The 18145-nt window shown below is 35.7% G+C and overlaps 1 protein-coding gene across 2 annotated transcripts in view; it reads left to right on the top strand.

The window, feature by feature from the left end:
- MACROD2 (mono-ADP ribosylhydrolase 2) overlaps positions 1-18145 on the top strand; it is a 1175381-nt gene that overhangs the window by 55614 nt on the left and 1101622 nt on the right. The gene's annotated exons all lie outside the window — the stretch shown is intronic.

Genomic DNA, 18145 nt, shown 5'->3' with positions numbered 1-18145 from the left:
AAAATAAGTAATTTGCATTTAAATTATTTTTCCTCTTTATAGTGGAAATACTGTAAATCTATTTGCCTGCAACTGAAAGTATCATGGAGAAAGGAACTAGCAGAAGGAAGCTTCCTTCCTTCCTTCCTTCCTTCCTTCCTTCCTTCCTTCCTTCCTTCCTTCCTTCCTTCCTTCCTTCCCTCCCTCCCTCCCTCCCTCCCTCCCTCCCTCCCTCCAGCATTCTTACTGAATGGGATTGGGCATGACATACTGTAAGAGACTGAGAGACAAAGGCAAAACCCAATCTGGCCTTTACCCTTAAAGGATTCTCCATTCAGCACTGACCATCTTGTTCGGGTGAATTTTCTTACTTTGACAAGGTGACTAAAAGGCGATTTGGCAAAAATGTTCTGTCATTCCTGTGCATTTTTCTGTGTTATCAGTCCCAATATGTAATGCAAATGAGTTATTAGATTTAAATTTCTAAGCCATGACATTTTCATTGTGTTTTGTTCTAGATTTTTAGGATTGATATCAAGAGACACAAGGATGAATAATAATATGGACATGGGGGTATATTCAGTGCAATCCATCTTCCAGCAGACAAAGACCATCCCTCTTCTTTCATGATATGTTGGTCAACATATCCTGCAAATGTGCTGAGGCGAATTGAGGGAACTTTTCTTTCAGAAGGAGAACACTGAAGTTTCATAGAGGAAAATTAAAGGGAATGCAGACTTCTGCTTTACACTAAAATAAACAAGATGTTTCTGTGGTGACCCAACCCAATGGAGGGGGGTCATGTTTCCTAGTGATCCAGCAGGCCCCACCTCTAGCCTTTTGGAAGTCCATAAGGAGGTGGCTCTTCCTCCAGGCATTAGGGTAGAGTGACATGGAAGCCTGCAGATTGCTTATTGGGGGCATCCCAGAATGATGGCTGAGACACAAAGTTGTGGTCTTTATTTTTATTTTTTAAATGTTTTTGTGATTTTATTGCTGTAAGATGGGCAGCCTTACAAATCTTTTAAATTAAATAAACAATATTTATCTTTAAGAATAGCACATCCTATACAATATCATCTAACATTTTCTCCATGTTTGAAGCCATACTGTGTCATACTGTGTACTAATACCACTTTACAATGCTTTGGTAAGGCCACACCTGGAATACTGCATCCAGTTTTGGTCACCACGATGTAAAAAAGATGTCGAGACTCTAGAAAGGGTACAGAGAAAAGCAACAAAGATGATTGGGGGACTGGAGAGTAAACCATATTGGGAACAGTTGCTGGAATTGGGTATGTGTAGTTTAATGAAGAGAAGGGTGAGGGGTGACATGATAGCAGTGTTCCAATATCTCAGGGGCTGCCACAAAGAAGAGGGAGTCAGGCTATTCTCCAAAGCACCTGAAAGCAGGACAAGAAGCAACGGATGGAAACTAGTCAAGGAGAGAAGCAACCTAGAACTAAGGAGAAATTTCCTGACAGTTAGAACAATTAACCAGTGGAACATCCTGCCTCCAGAGGTGGTGAATGCTCCAACACTGGAGGTTTTTAGGAAGAGACTGGACAGCCATTTGCCTGAAATGGTATAGGGTTTCCTGCCTGAGCAGGGGGTTGGACTAGATGACCTCCAAGGTCCCTTCCAACTTATTATTATTATTATTATATTGTGTCATTTGGTTGAATTTGTTTTTGGTTTGCTATATTTACTTACATAATTATGTTACAATTTTGAATGATAGTTACTGTGATATCTCTTTTCAAATTTTTTTTTTATTTTTTCCAACTCTCCCCATACATATCAACAAATATGTCGTAATATTTCATCAAGTATTAACATACATTCTTTTTACATTCTTATCTATCAGATACTCTTAATAACATAAATACACACACATAAATTTTGGTGTTGCTCGTCCATTTCCCCTTTTACTGTATCCACACTCCTTCTCTCTCTTCCCTCTTCTCTACCTTCTTTCTCCCTTTCTTCTCTTTTTCCCTACTTCCCTACTTCCTTCTTCTTCCTCTCCTCTCTCCTTCACTGCTCCCCTCCCATTTAATGTGATATCTCTGTGCTACAGGTTTGTGTATATATGGACCATAAAAACTGGTTATCATATGTGTAAAATCACATATTACTTTTATAATTTTACCACAAAATACAGTAGAATTTTAGGTAAAGATTATTTATTGAACCAGAGCTTCTCTTAGTAGTAAAGACTGGTTTGTATATAGTTTTTTTTTTAAATAACATAAAATACATTCTGATAGTTTTGCAAAATCTCATTAATCTCTAACAGGTGTTCTTAATTGTATTAACTGATTTTTTTTCACAAAAAAACTAAATGTTTTTTGCTTGTTTTAAATTATTGATTTGTGGCTGTTTTTAAGATAACATGATCATTATTGCTTCACGATACAACTGATGCTGCTTTGCATTCTTGTATTATAGAATAGTTGCTAGTAAATGACATTACAGTTAATCCTTGGGTTACAATGGTAATGGGAACCAGGATAGCTATTCCTAACCCATATTTATTATTATTTATTTATTTATTTATTAGTTTTTATAAACCGCCCTTCTCCCGAGGGACTCGGGGCGGTGTACAGAGGAAGGAAGGTATACAGACCGAACAATAAAATAATAAGAAACACTAATAACACAAACTGGGACCCCAATTAACGTTATCATGCCAGGCCAGCCTGCTGGAATAGGAAAGTTTTTAAGTCGCGACGGAAGGTACGGAGGTCAGGGGCCATCCGGATTTCGGTTGGTAAGGTGTTCCAGAGGGCTGGCGCACCCACTGAGAATGCTCTCCCCCTGGGGGCCATTAGCCGACATTCCTTGAGCGGTGGCACCCTGAGGAGGCCCTCTCTGTGGGAGCGCACAGGACGGTGGGGTGCTGACATCGGCAGAAGGTGCTCCCGTAGGTAGTCCGGACCCATGCCATGTAGGGCTTTGAATGTCATTGTTAGCACCTTGAACTTCACACGGAAGGCAACCGGAAGCCAGTGCAGCGCACGGAGGAGAGGTGTGATATGGGAGTATCGGGAGGCTCCCAAGAGTGTCCGTGCCATATGGTCATAAAACAAAATCACATGAGTGCATCACTTGGTGACAACAGTCTAGGAGTCCTGGTTGCCTTTGTAAATCCAAGATGGGCAGGTCATTAAGTGGAAAGTGGAGCAAGATCCAAAGTATGCAACATGGAGGGGGGGGGGAAAGGCCCAGGGTAAACTGTGTGAATTGGAGGCTGATGAGAGAAATGCTGCAGTGCTGTGTGAGTGCAGGAAAGCTGTGAGGTGCAGGGCACACAGCATAAGTGCAGAAAGGCCCTGGATAGGATGGCATGGCACAGCATGAGCACAGAAGGCCATGGGGTAGAAAGCCAGAATGACTAGTGACCATTCCTGCCAGGCCACAGTCATGAGCCAGACACCCAAGTCCTATGATGGCTGGAACTTCAAGGATAAGTTGTATATCTGTCTTTTCACCACTGCTATAACTTTAAATGGTCACTGAACAAATGGACATGCTGGGGACTACCTTTATTTAAACTGTATTTTATTATGAAGTCATACCGTAGCTTAGGTTTCCAAAGGTTCCAAATAATAATTTTTTAAAGGCTGACTAAGAATGCTTTGAATAAAATGTTTAATCAGGACTTTTACTTCTGTTTTCTCTTCAAATAATTGAAACACATTCACTGTTGTCTCAGTGGAGTGAGGAATTAGTATTTAATATCTTTTTTTTTACTTTAAAAGACAAAATAAATATATTTAAAAATCTATTCATACTACTAAAATGTGACGAATATAGTTTGGTTCCTAGATACATTTCTCTTTTTGATAGAAGTCAATAATTCTAATTGTCTCAAGTTAATATTGATATAAGTAAGTAGCTTGAAATCCTTATGAAATTTGGGCGAAGAATAAATGTAATGTTCATCACATTTACTTAAGTTACTCAGAGATGTAATGTTAGAAAAACGTTGATATTAAAATCTGCTAAATGTTTTAAATTTCCATTTTGGTGCACCAGGCTAGAAACTAGGAGACTAGTCCTATTTTAGTCATTCTCTTTCCTCTGTAGCCAAATGGCAATGGCAAGCTCCTTTGAAAAATCTTGCTAAGAAAACTCAAGGGACTTGTCTAGGCAATCACCAAGATTCAACACTGACTTGACACCACAAACACATGTAAAAAGGTATTTTTAACAAAATGATAAGACATTCATTAAGTCCTTATGGGATGCTCAGGCTCCTAGATGTCTGTAGTCAAATCAGGACTTTCACATGAGATTGGGGAGGGGGCTTTCAACTTTCTCCGATTTCAGCTTTATTATTTGGTTGGTATTTTGACGACCACAGTTTCATGGAATGTAAGTGATTTGTCTCAAAAATTCTCATGGGCACAATTTGAAAGATATTATTTGCCTCTTTAATATTTGTTTGTCTTGCTTCCATTAAAGGCTTCAAGACACATATATGGGCAATGTTAGCTGGAGATGTAAATTTGATCTTAAATTCTCATAAGAGGTATAGTAGGATAATTCTAGCCTACAAATGGCTGTTAAGTCTTTATTTTTGAGTTCATCAGAAAAATCTGACATCAGTACTTGGGATCAACTCATTGTTAAGTCTTTTAAAACACTTGATGTTTAACAAAATAGAATTAGATTCATAAGCTGGGAAACATTTTAAGAATTTATGCTTTGGGTCTAATGCATTAGTAGAATCCAGAAGTCCTTAAGTATTCATTTAAATGAAAGAAGTTTGGGAGACCCCTAACCCTATAGTTAACTATTAAGCAAACTAAAGAAGAGCACTTAGACATACAAGTAATTTGAAATGATCCAATGGACAGGAGTTTTAAACAATGTTAATATTATTTTTAGATGCATTTAATGTGCTAAAAGATTTTCCTTGTGGTTTTGATACATCAAAAATGGTGTAGGAAAATTTGGATTTGAATCTCTGTTATGTTAGAAGTATTGCATTCCAAAAATTTTGAAACTGCTGAAAAAGGAAAAATATCAAATATACCATGTGCTAGATGCAGCCAAAATGGTTATTATTCCAATTTAAAGACTGAATTATCCCTATTATGAAGTGGTTGATATGAATTTTTTGTTTTATATAAATTTATTTCAACATTATTCTTTTTGTCTTGTTCATTTCTGTATATTACTATCTTTTTTGTGTGTGCATGTATGTCTATTAAAAATGAATAGGAAATAATCATATGTAAATAGCCTTTTTATTTTATACAACTTATACACTGGTTCTATTTATATTGGCATTGTTATTAATATATTAATTTAAAACACATGCACACCTACACAAAGCCATGTACCAAAAATTCTAAGAATCTTCTAATTTATAACTGCTAAAAATTTAAAAAAAATCATGACTGAAGATTAAATATTATTGTAACTTCAAAAAAGAATAGAAATTGTGAAATATAGTTTCCAGAAATGAAGATATTGTGATTTGCAATCAGTTCTCTAGTTAAACTATTAGTACTTCATAAAGGATTGTTTTTGAAAGAATAAAATGGAGAAGTTCTTCTGCCCTGCTCCATTCTCCAAGAGAAAAGAAGGGATGTGAGTGTGAATGGATGAATGAAAAGGGAAGAAAGAAACAACAGTGCTGGAATTCCTAATTCTAATTACACATACTCTAGACAATTAAATTCTTGAAACTCCTTATGGAAACCTTAGTAAAGAGGCAGAATGAAGTTAGGTACATAAAATCTAATTAATTAAACTGATTAAAGAGTTAATTATATAGATTAACATTTATTATAGAAACCTCTATTAAAGTTAATTAAACAAAATGCCTATTAAATACACACATGCTTACACTTTTTAAAATTAATGACAAAGAAATCAATTAGTTGAATAACTTAATAATTGCAGCAATCCTATTGCATTTAAAAATTTATAGAATTCAGAGACCCAATCCTACTGACTTTATAACTGTTGTTTTTCTTAACATTCCTCCCACATCATTGCAGAGTTTACTTGTTTTTGCATTCTGCCTAGTTCTTATATTTAAGCTACCAATACATTATGCCATTTGTATAATAAATATCAACCAGCTTGTCTCAGAGTCTGACACTCATTGGGGCCAAGAGGAAGTGACTTCCCCATGCCACCCAACTGGCTAGGGAGGATTGGAACCTGGCTCTTTGCTCCTAATACAGTGGGCTAAACATGCTGGCTCTTGCTATACAACTGTAATAAACAGGTATCTTGTATTTTATTTTTATTTATTTATTTTATTTTTTATTTTAATCCCATTTATATCCCGCCCTTCTCCGAAGACTCAGGGCGACTTGCAATTTAAGCACAAACCAATGTGCTTAGCAAATATAAATATAAATAGTACATAACTTGTTCCTTTCACCCTTTACAATTTTGTTGCTTTGACAAATATGTAAGGGGACTAAATGCCCTTATAACTTTAGAAATTTATGATTAAAGTGAGTTTGTGCAATGTCTGCATCGTATGTGACTTCTCTCATCATCAAATGATTTTATATTTCATTTTTGTAAATACCATCCTGATACACTTATAAGTATATAGTACATTTTTAAGACATTTCAATTTCAAATTGAAGGCTATTAGTCCTGGAATTTCAGTACCAATTTATTGCAAATTTAATGTTCAAATTTAATGCTGTGGTGTATTAGGATTAAGGATCAGTTAAAGGATACATTAAATAATTGTTTCCTTCATTTGATTTGTTTATTTATACTATTTATTGGTTGTCTGAGTCCCAGTGACTCTTGGTAGCTTACAATTAAAAGTTAAAAACAAATACTGAAATACTGAAACACTGCAGACAGGTGCCAAGCCCAGGGTCTAAATGGAAGGGAAGGACCCATAAGAAACCCATGGGATGATTTCACGCTGAGTAGATTACTGCCCCTGCATTAAAGAAAAGCAGATTATTCAGATGGAAGGTGACTACCTAAAACCACATTTAGAATCCCTCCACTGCTGGTAGAAGATGAGGCACATGATTATGTGAACATATCCTTGGGAAAGAGTTAATGGGGCATCTTTGTGGACTGGCTTCTTCATGGAGGGACAAAGAGGATAAATGGATATGATCCAAATCAAACATCTTTTCCTAGCACGCTATAGTTACCAGAAATACTGCAAGGCCCTACTCATTACTCTTGTGAAAGAAGGATTATACATCAAAGGTCTTCCTGAAAATGGGAAATGTATGTCTATGTCCAGGTTTATTTAATGAGGTAGCAAGATGAATCTCTTAAGAGAAAATTCTAAAGCATAGGCACTGAAAAACACTATCACTGCATGGAAGCCAATTAATTTTAGGGCTTCTAAGACAAAATCGCTCAGAATAATTAATTGAGCAGTTTTGTACAGAAGAAGACAATCCTTCAGATATCATTGACCTAAACCATTTGGAATTTGATGGTCATCAGCAATTTAATTTATACCTGGCAACAAAATCATCCTGATTTCCTTAATTGGCAGAATGACTGCCTACTTAAATTATTCAACAAAGTGTCCCATCTTTCTTTGTTGAGAAGATGGGAAAAAAGGTTGGCTGAACTATATTTTTTTAGCTGAATATAGAGTTGGTTGAAATGTAAAGTATTGTGAAGCCAGATAAAGGTAATAAGTGGTGTAACACATGTCACCATTCTGGTGTGCTCTTCAATATATTTGGAAGTGTTAAAAAGTATTGAATGTTCAGAAGGCATTGTAGATGATGGCTGATTCCAACACCCAGATGGGCTGGGTAACAGACATCTTACATGACAGTGTTAAGATTCAGGATGAGCTTGGAAAAACTGTATCACCCCTCAGAAACCAATTAAGATGAATTTCATATCGGACAACTGGATGTTCCTACATTTGTATACAGCTGGGAGAGTGGCATTAAGGGGACCATATTGTTCAGCTATAAATGCAATAAAAAACTAGGGTTCTTGCTGGATCACAGTCTGAGTAGGAACCACAAATCTGATGCAGTAGGAAAAAAAAGCAAGCCATTTTTAAGCAAAAGTATAGTGTCAAGAGCTAGAGTATTCCCCCTCCCCCCAAGACGGAAGAGGAAATGTATTTTTGGCTTGTAAAATAAAAAAACAAAATTATTTGACCACAGAATGTTATCACTGTGGCAATGCTGGCAGGAGATGTCTGATTCCTGTTAAGGAATGAAATTTTAAAAAGCACAGTGTGGAGGTGCATATATAGTTCTTTTAATTATAATTTGAGAACAAAGTAAGCACTTATCTCTCTTAAGGTCATTTAAGAATTGCGGTGGATAGTTTATTAGTTTTGCATATTACATTACATTAAAGCAGGGGTAGGCAACCTCGGCTCTTTTGTGACTCATGGACCAACTGGACCATAGCTGGCTCAGGAATTCTGGGAGTTGAAGTTGAAGTCCAAGTTTTCTTATAAAGAAAACCTATTCAAAATGTTCTATCGATGGCATCTTCCCCCAGCACGTTTAGCCAAAATGTATAAGACAGTATCTCCCAAATGTTGGAAGTGCTCCGAAGAACTAGGTACATACTTTCATACGTGGTGGTCCTGTAGCAAATCACAAAGATTTTGGAAAATGATTTGGGCATGGCTGAAAGAAATATTAAGGCAAGAAGTTGAGTTCAGTCCAGAATTTTTCCTATTGGGCATAACAAAAGAGAAATACCCTAAAGACGAGTTGTATCTGATGATTCACATTATTACAGCAGCAAGGATGTCATTTGCTCAGAATTGGAAAAGGAGTGAAATCCCAGTAGAAAATGAGGTAATAAGGAAAATTTGGGAATGCGCAGAAATGGATAAATTAACTTTGGAAATTAAAAATAAAGACCAATCAGGTTACTACAAAGTTTGGAATAAATTTTATCTTTGGCGGGAACAAAAGGAAGGTCTCTATTAGATCTTACAGATTGGTTGATTGTCCTAAGTATTGTATTATATTTAATTGGTTTGTATCTTAAGTGTATTTAAGTGTATTTTATGTGTACATATATATATGAATATTGTAGACAAGAAGGTATGTCAGTCCGTTTGTACCGTGTCCAATGTTTTTAAATAATAAATTTAATAAAGTTTTTTAAAAAAAGAATAGGGAAACAGAAAATTCTACTCCTGAAGATGGAATGTAAGAATTAGACACTTTAGAAAGTAGGAAAACTAAAAAAGCGTGCAGTAGTGGTGAGAAGGCTTGCAGTGATAGCTAAAGTCAAGTTTCTAGGGAAAAAAAATACTCAGAGCATAATGCATCTGCAAATATAAAAAAGGACATAACATTATAAAAAAGAAAGAATAGCAGTCAATGTATTATTGTTCAGCCCTGCCAAGGCGAACAAAACAAATGTGTTTCTGAAACTTAAGATTTCAAATTAAGAGTTTCTGAGAAATATACAATATATATGATGTTAATTTTGTTCATCAGTATAATAAGTTGTGTTGGTACATTCTTTTTTGATCATTACTGTTCCTTGATAATGGAGAATTAAGCTAGTTTCTAGTACTTCACTATTAAAAACCGTTCTGTAATCAAGAATTTTGTAATCAGATATATTTGTTTTAGGAGATGCAAGTTTTAATGTACTGTACAAAGTGGTACTGTAGAAATCATAGAGGTTGTTTTCCTTCCATGGTTTATAGCTTATTGATGCTTGGGAAGTCAGGAAATAGATACATCTGAGTGTAATGAAGGCTGAAATTGATAAAGTCAGAAATAAGCAGCCTGACACCCTACACAATCATTAACAAAATGCTTCGTTGATGCTTATCACAACTGTGGCTGAAAAACCCCCCCAGCAAGAAGTCTGTTGCAATATGAGAATGGGAGAAAGAGATTTCGAATTTAAACCTTAGAGCAGATACATACAGTATATGGTTTGATCCCATAACTCACGGGTGTCAAACATGATTGTGTCAAGTGATGTATTGTGACGTATTTTTTGCCTTTGCGGAGCCAGGGTGGGTGTGGCCTGAAGATGACACCGCAGTTTGACACCCCTGTCCTAGCTGGTGACATTCTTCAGATGGAATAAGGATGTAATTTTTCATTAACCTTATTACCATAATGAACCTGAACTTGTATTCATGTCTGTTTCTGTTTGCTTCTTGTCTTCTTTTAACATTGCTCGAGACATCTATTCACCCATTTCATGTGCTAATTGTTCTTAACCAAGGACCACCTGTATTATCAGCATACTGATTGTACTTTACCCATGTTAAACAGGTGGGTTTGCCTAAGCAATTTCACATAACCGTTAAGAGAGTTAAAGCCTGTAACATTCTGGAAAGTTGTAGCCAAGGTATAGATCAGACATGTCAAACTCGCGACATCACGTGATGTCGCGTGACAAATCGGGACAGTTTTGCCATTGCTGGCAATGGGGTGGGCATGGCTTCCACGTGACACATCTGGTCCGTGGGCCGGCAGTTTGACACCGCTGGTCTAGATCATTTCCCTCCTACCAACAGTGTGAATTTTGCTACAAATTGTTATGTATACAAGATTTTAAGCAAACTAGTGGGGATTTAGTGGGGATGAATATTTTCACAGGTTCATTGGAAAACAAGCATCTCTATATTAATTGGATTTGCAAAAAATCTCTAGACTTCTATTGGATTTACTGATATAAAGACTGAAATGTTTCAGGCAACTGATTTGTATGTTTTACTCATGAGAGGAGCCAAATTGGAAACTAAGCCTTTATATTTTCAATAAAGGACAGGTGGGGCAGTTTTGTATATGAATACTAAGTATTTAGGCTGGGTAAAGCATTTGAATGAGTTGGTGTACAGATGGTGGGACCATAAACAAAGAGCTGCATAACACCTGGATGTCAACGCTGCTAACACCAGATGTTCTTGCTTTGACAAAAGATGAAGAAGCAGCTATTTTATATTGTGTATCACTTTTAGAGTTAAAGTTAGATGAAGAAGGGAGGGGGAAGGAAGAATATGCATGGGGGATTAGTTAGACATAATAATATAGCAGCTGAGCATTTTCAAGGTCGAATGTAATAAGAGGTGATAAGAGAACTGAGGGTTAAAACTAAGGAGGGAGAACTTAACCTTCAAACTAATTGGAGAATGTGATTTATGACAGCAACGAAAGGAGGGAACTATGTTTTAATATTATTGTGCTTAGGGGAGGGGAATCCAAATTCCGGCTTTAACCAAACATTCCCAATGTTATATTGCTCTAATAAAAGACTTGTACGGTTAACAATGCCTCAGAGTTCTTTGAAGAGCTCATCTGTTGGAAACTTGACACTGAACACCACTGAAACACCTAAAAATTGCCTGGAACAGTGCTGCCAAAATTAAGCAGGAAAGAGCATTAATGTTGAGTACAATTTTTTTTTGTTCAAAACAATGGAATAAATATGAGGAACATGGCATTATTATGCATAAAATTCATTGATAGGCATCCTGAATTAGCTAAGAGAGGGCAGCTGATCTTAGCAAAAAGCATTCCCATGATATATGAATTTTTCTTTTTAATTCTTATACATCTTTGAACATTCTTATTAGAGACTGTTAAGAGATGTGATAAAGGTAACATTAGCATGCCAATTCTGTATAGATAGTTTTACTAATTTATGGTGAATGGATTAGGCAAAAACAGCTTCATAACAGATCATAATTTGCCACTTTCAATGGGCCAGTGAGTGTTGTTAATACAATTTTCCAAGGCATGAAAGAGCAGTTCATCCTTATAAAATGTAATAACTCATTGAAGTTGATTTGATTTGTCTGGAAACGAGAATTTAATGTATGATTCATAAACATAGGAGACAAATCATCCAGATTGAATTGATTTATAGGGATAAAATTTAGTGTTCATGGTTTTCCCCCCCAGAATTTGTAGCCTAGTCTTTGCTTCAGTGTTTCAATATGGTCCCTACAATAAACGTAGACTGATAGAGACCACATCCTTGTGGGTCATGAGATATATTTGTAACAAGAAATGTATTTACTCCTCAGAAAGCCATAGATAGCTCCTCATTAATGGGCAACTCTAGAGATAGGAGTAAATTAGACAAGATGGTGTCTAATCCAGATGGTTCATAATTTAAACATACTAAACTTAAATTATAGTTGGGAGAGCAATACATTTGGACATTTCATTTATTCCCCCCCAAACAAGACTAATTGATTACTTCATATTCTCTGGTGGGATAACAAATTTGATCTCTAATTTTAATGCAAATATATCCCTGAGCAGTAATCATTTTCTTCCAAACCTGTGTCTAGCTTTAAAAGGAAGATAACAAATATAAAAAATGTTGCTACCCAGAACTCCCATCAAACTGCAGATTATATGCATATAAAATGGACAGAGAGGGAAAGAACAATAAAATTTGTATATAAATCTTTTAAGTTTGATAGTTTATATATTTCCTTAACTGATTAAATTTTCCCAGAAAGGACCTGTAATTTGTACCATAGCCTAATCACTTGGGGAATATGTAAAAGAAGATCACAGCCCTGGTTTGATGAGGACTGTATAAAGCTAAACATTCCCTAATTGAACATTTTAAATTATGTCAGGCTGTCCACAGTTCCTGAAATCTCTTCAGGAGCAAAAATGGGAGTATAAAACTACTGAAAAGGAAAAGAGAGAAATGCTAAAATAAGAAATAATGCCACATTTTAGTATATTATTGTTGACCATATGAGAGAAACTAAGTTACAGGTTCCAAGTATGACTTCCATACGGGAGGTCAGACATAAGGTTAAACTTAAACAGTGACTGGTGGATATGAATTTTAGCAGCTCTATTTACAGCTATAAACTGTATATTTGAAACGTTCCCTGAATGGAACAACTTTATTATTGTCAAGTTTAAAAAAGGGAATGATTTGATCCATCCAGTTATGCCCAATTAGATTACTAAGCATTATCTGTAAGCTCTATATCTTTATAAGCTCTATATAACATATTTGTTGGAAATTAATGGACTGGTTAGAAAAGAAAATCCTTCAGGATAGAAATCAACCATGAATCGGTGTTTGGTCCTACAACATCTCATGGAATAATATACCGTATATTCCCCAACATCTCCACAGGAACACTTTATATGGGATTTTATTCATTTTAAAACAGGCTTCCATAGTTTCTAGAGAACAACTGCAGTTGAAACTGGAGAGATCTTATGATACATGCTTGTTAGCATTCATTAAATTTCTGCATCCCCAAAGCCTTGACTACCAAGAACGTCTTCCTGACCTGGTGCCTACTTATAAGAGTTAAAGCAAGGTTGTATTCTACATCTCTTATTATTTTTATTTTCTGTATTAATGATACGGTGGCAAGATTGGCAAAATTAGAACATTGTTCTCTAAACCTGGTTGGCAAAGCTATTGCACTTCTCTTGTGTGCAAGATGATGCCAGCCAGCATTTCTGCTGCTCCAATCGGTTTGAAGACAGCTCTCCGATCTGTTTGAAGACAGCTCTATAATCAATTGCCTCCTGCTGCGTAGACCATGATTTAATTATTAATTATGAAAACAAAATGATCTGGGTCTTTTCAAAAAAGCCTTCTAGCCATAATAATAGTTAAGAAATACACGACAATGACATTGAAGAAATTCAGGCTTCAAATACCTCAGAACTGTTTTTCATGCCATCAGTTCACAGAAGACCCAAATTCAGTCCCTAAAAGAGAAAGTCAGAAGAAGCATAGCTGCCATACTAATATTTTTTTCACACAATAGGAGGTAAATTATATACCTAATGGACTACCAATAAAAGTATTTGAGGACAAAGCAATATCACAGCTCTCCTATGGTTTCCAGATAGTACATATAAAGATATAGAACCATTAGAAGCTCTACAATCAAGCCTCCCAAGGAACCCGTTTTTGGTTCCTCGTTGTGTCCCTAACACAACCTCTCATGCTGAAACTGAAATGATTTCAATTAAAACTTTTGTCCTAATAGCACGTTACTGATTTAAATTACATTTCAGCTGAGGTTGTCCAGCTTTTTCCAGATAAATTCCAGATTTGTTTGTTTTTTTAGTGAAAACTGCATACTGCCACCCTAGGCCATTGTGGTGTATCTCCCATTGTATTGATTCCAATGGGATTTGACCAGGCCAAAACATCTTTCAAGCAACATGCCAGATTCAGCCATGCAAAATTATTGCAGACAGGCTCCACCATATATTAGTGTATGCACAAAAAATGTTGTCCCTGCACATTACCTCTGCAATATTCTCCCCTAAAACACCAGAAGAACTTCTATTCTTGGTTACTAATGTCCTTCCCTCTGCCCTCCTGGAATGAAGATTTGTTTTTTTTATTCATGTTTGTTTATTTTACTTATTTAAAACATTTATATAGCTGGCCATCTTTGAACCAACTCTGGGAGGTTCCCAATCAAAGTTCTATAAAATACCTAAAGAGCTGCAGCTTTTCCTTGCGGTGAGGAAGAAATTGAAACTGTGGGTCATGTGCTTTGCCTTTTTTATAGAAATGTATGAGGTAGGTATATTTCCTCATGTAAAATACAATATCTAGACAGGCCAGAGGCTGATTTTCTTTTGCTAGCTGACCAGGTGGCAAGGATTTCAAGCAATGTATCACGATTCTGGGTTAGAGTAGATTAAATGTAAACTACGTCTTCAAGTGAGGTAATGCTGAGCCTTCACTAGGCTTCCATAACTCAGTATCCTTCCTTCCACTGACCCCCCTTTTTCATCTTCTCCTTTTAAATATACACAGACCATTTTGTTTTATTTTGCTATTTTATTATAATTAGCTGCAGCATAATTGTCTTAATATTAAGGGCTTTAGCAATTATTAGACTTTAGAAGTTAACATAGCTTTACCTCCTTATAAATTCTAGAATTACCTATGTCCGTTTATAGTTATCTATCCTAGTTATTTATAGCATTTGGATTATTCATTGTGAAATTAATTGTAGTTTTATGGGATTCTTTTGCATTTTAATTCCTTTTTTTCATTAAGAGTTTTATCTTTATTTTACTCCATCAATATGGCTTTTAGTTTCTGATTCTACTTTAGAGTAATTATTAGGTTATTAATTCTATGGTGGTCTATGTCCAAAATAAAATTGATCGATATTCCTCAGAGAAGCAAAATTGTTCTGTCCTATGTGGCATTTCATTAAAAAAAAATCTTCTTTCCTACTCATTATGAAGTATGTTTGTTACCATTTCAGTCCCTAAAGCTAAGTAGATATTAGTCAAGTAATTCAGTTCTAACATTCTGTTTGTTATTTTTGACCCATTCTTAATAGAGCTTTAAATGACTAGCAACATAAATTAACAAAATAATAAAGAACCACTAAAACAGCAGAAAAATATGTAAAAATAAGTTTGATAAAACACAATAACAGAATTGGAAACTGGAAGTTCTTCCAAAAAGTGAAGGTTTTAACAAATTTCCAGAAGGCCGTTAAATGGGTAATGAGACTTTCCTCTGAAGGGGACCTAAGCAGTCTCTGAAAATGTTCCTTCCCTAATCCCAAATAGGCTTCATGAGTTGATTGGAGGTACGAGAGGTTCTCCAAAGTTGATGGATGCATTAATTTGGGAGATTAGAAAACTGTGCAATTTTCATTAAACACATTTTAGATATGCCTATTATTAATAAATAGGCTAGAGTATTTTGGATCAATCATAAATTTGAAAAAATCTTCAAAGGCAGACCTACAGAGTATTTATTGCAGTAATCCAGTTGTGATATAATAAAAACATTTATAATATTGACATATCCAGATTTGCATTCTTTGTGATGCAGTTGACGTACCAGTCTTAGGTAAATTTTTCCTGTGTACCATCAGGTTCCAAAAACCTGGTAAAATGTATGCTTTCATGAAGAAACATAGATTGGATCCCCAGTTCTGGATCAGGTTTATTTATTAAGAGCATTTCTACTTTGCTTCAGGTTGTCGATCCACATTTTATATTTAGGCAATAGTTCAGGCTCTCAGCACCCTCGTTGGAATAATAAGTGAGTGTCATAGTGACACTAAGTTTCTCAAAACACCAAATAATCCTCTGAAAGTTAGACATAGATGTGGAATGCAGGACAGTACAGAACTCTGTGGATCTTTATTGACCAATATATAGGAAGTTGAAATTTTCAACAGTATCTTCCTAGACCCTTTCCAGAAAGGACTGAAGTTACTGCAGAATATTCCATGCAGAGCTGCCTATCTAGAAAGGCGAATGAAAAAAATAATGAAATGGTGAGTATAGCCTGTATATTAGGAACCTTTAACACTGTTGCATTAAGAGTTTTAAAAAAGAAAGAAAATACAAGAACATTGATAATTGGCCCACCAAATTTGTAATACCACATCTTGCACTTAAGGTTTCATAAAGAGTGGGTGAACAGATGTTTTTGATATCAATAGGGGGAGAGCTGATTCCCCTTGAGAATAGTGTACACAAATTCTTATGTTCAAGATTTTCGGGTTCACCTTTGATTCATATAAGAATTCAACAGCATGGGAAGCAATGTATAGAGACTCAGGTTAATGCTCAGATCAATACAATTTATTTTTAATACATTTGTATCCAATCTTTCTTCTGGGACAAGAGTGGGCCACATTGGGTCCCAAGAGCCCCACTGGGGTTGCAACACCAAACTTTAGTGGCAAATCACTGAATATTGCAGGTTCAGTTTCTGGCAGGAAAAAAAAAACCCTCACTGTGGAAAACGCTTATTAAGGGGGGAAAAAGGACAATCAATCCCCTCCCCCTCTTCCTTCCCCCCCCAAAAAAGTTAAATGCAGCCCTGTCTGTAAAATAATTTTCTCTCTTGCTCTACAATAATAGCCCTACTAGTTATTAAAGATAACGACTAGCCAAAGAAGCTCAGAAATCGTAATAACAGAAGGAAGGGTTTGAACCTGTCCCACTCAACTTGTTTCTTTCTGTATATCCAGTTTCTTTCTGTTTTGTAATAAAATGTTTGGGGAAGAATGCTTGTTAAATACTATACTTTTCTGTAGATGCAGGCAATCTTTCAGATTTGTTCCCATAATTTTCTTGAGATGGTTCAGTGCAGTATGGACAATTTAAAGGTATTCCATCATGTAGCACTTTTAAAAATATGTACTGTACAGAGGATAAAAAGAGCACTTATTTTTCTGTACTTCATTCTATAGTATATTCAGCTTTAAGACCAATATCTTTATATAGTTAACTTCATATTTGTGAAAACTTTTGTTTCCAATTAAAAATGGAATACATCTGACTTTTTGATAAAAGGCACATACAAGATTGGCCAAAGGGTGTAGAATGCACTTTGGTTTTCATTGGGGAAAAACAATTATGGCAACAAAATGTCTTGGGTATTAAAATATATCATAGCTAAGTAGATGAATGTGTCTTCACTTTCATGTCTTTTAAGAAATTTCCAGATAACTATGACAATAATGAGCAATATTGTTGATGGCAGTTGAAATATGTACGCATCTGTGTTGTATATATTTAACTGCATTATTTAGTTAAATATATGCTCTAGTGAGATTTAACAGAATTGCCTCTATTATACAGGTTCTAGAGGGTACATAGGTTTTAAAGTTATTTTTTTCTTTTCAATTTTAAGACATTTAGGAAACTTTTACATTTTGCTTTGTGGTTTCCACAGATACAATCATTTTTTTTAACAATTCGACAGAAGTACATTTTTATTTAGTAACTACAGGATTGGGACTAGACATGTACAAAACATTCTGTGCATGAAAGATGGTTTCAGGTACTCCATATCTAAATTGAAACATGCACATTGGCCCATGCACAGAATGAATTTATGTTTTTTGTCCAAGAAGTAATTTAAGGGGTGGTGAGGAAACCAAGTCCATAAGGAACTGACAGAAGGGAAAAGAGGGAAAGACTGAGAAAGCTGAGACACTATGCGATGATGCCTCATTGCGACATTGGCAGCAGCAGCTAAAGGAAGAGAAGGAAAATGTTGGAAAATCAGGAAGGTGAGCAGGCCAGTGGGGCAGGGAACAATGAAAAGAAGAGGTGGGTGGTGTTCCCCAGACTTGATCTACTCACCCTATCCAGATTTGTCTGAAACAGAACAATTGGAAGTGTTCCAAGTTTCAATCCTATTTAACTGTCTGGCTTTGAATGGTTTAGCAGAATATCCTATC

The sequence above is a fragment of the Vipera berus genome (assembly GCF_964194415.1).
Source record: "Vipera berus genome assembly, chromosome: 1".
NCBI classification, from domain to species: domain Eukaryota; kingdom Metazoa; phylum Chordata; class Lepidosauria; order Squamata; family Viperidae; genus Vipera; species Vipera berus.
Note: the sequence above shows the minus strand (reverse complement) of the source record. Positions and strands in the feature narration are given on the sequence as shown.